Below are 1,347 nucleotides of genomic sequence, written 5' to 3'. Positions count from 1 at the left end.
CTGATTTCACCATCAAAATGAGGACCGCTTGTTGTAAAGTGAGGACATTTTTCTGCTCCTGTTGAGCCGCTTTGCTAACAGTTATGCTATGTTCACACTGGGCGCAGCAGAAGCAGCGAGTTTACATGCAAAGCCAATGGTTGACGCGCTTCAAGGCGCAGCAAAAGGTCCTGCAGCGCTTTTGAGCAGCAGGTGCAGCGCGTCTGAGCAGCTGAAGCATCTGCTCGAGATGGAAAAATGTAACTTTTGCTGCTCGACGCGCCGCATCAACCAATCAGAGAAGCTTATCTGGAACCTGGAAGGGAGACAAACATATCGCTGATGATACAGAGCGCTCTGATCGCTCCTCTGAAACAGTTTATTAACTCCTAACCTGCCGACAAAATATGTTTGCTTTTATTATTCTTATGCCTGCGGTTTGGATTATTTAGATGAAAACCACCTTCAAGCCGCCACAGTGAACCGCGAGGAGGCGACCCGGCCACAGGCTGCTGTTGAATGGGATTCCCACTGTCGGCGCACCGCTGGGATGTGGGGGTCTGAGCGGCTCCAACAAATAATATTGGAAGGCAGGATTGTAATCTGAATGAACTGACTGCACTGATTAAATTTTTAAGGTGGATTTTTTTCATTTAAAAACATATTAAAACTACTTTATTCCCACTAATCACTGCAAATATAGCTGCAAGGCAAACAAAGGATATAGTAGCTCCGCCCAACGCGCGTCAGACCCACTTTTTCCTTTTTTTTTTTTTATAGACCCACTTTTTCCACCGCGCAGCCAGAGCAGCAAAGCTGCTTCAGCCACGCATCAGAACTAAACTGGTACAAGCAGCAAAAATGAAGCAGCAGACGCAATTTTGCTGCTCCTGGTCAGGGCATAGAAAGAGTTAAAATGACTGAAAATCAATGAAAGGCAATACATGAGGATGATGATGGTGATGATGATGATGAAGACAGTGATGATGGATTCTATAGATAAAAAACATTTACATTAATCAGTAAAGCTTTTATTTGTGATGAGGAAATCTGTCTCAGATATTTAGTGGTCGGCTTTAGTCTGCTTCAACTTAGGATTTCTTTACACAATAATGGGAACTATAAGTATTACAATCATAATAGTTACTATGGGAACAAACTTCCAGCAGACTCTGTGGCTTCTAGGGTTGTTTTATTGTGACACCCTGAATTCTTTTAAACATCAATTGTAGATCACATTGTGTGTGTGGACAATTTAATTATTTTATTTTTCTGATTCTGACTGCGGTGCAGTTCTAGGCTGAGTGTCTGAGCTGGAGCAGAAAGCAGAGCAGCAGGAAGGCATCCTGACAGAGTTTCTATCCTCAG

Source organism: Cyprinodon variegatus, unplaced genomic scaffold (genome assembly GCF_000732505.1).
Source record: "Cyprinodon variegatus isolate N-32 unplaced genomic scaffold, C_variegatus-1.0 Scaffold1564, whole genome shotgun sequence".
Classification (NCBI taxonomy): Eukaryota; Metazoa; Chordata; class Actinopteri; order Cyprinodontiformes; family Cyprinodontidae; genus Cyprinodon; species Cyprinodon variegatus.
Note: the sequence above shows the minus strand (reverse complement) of the source record.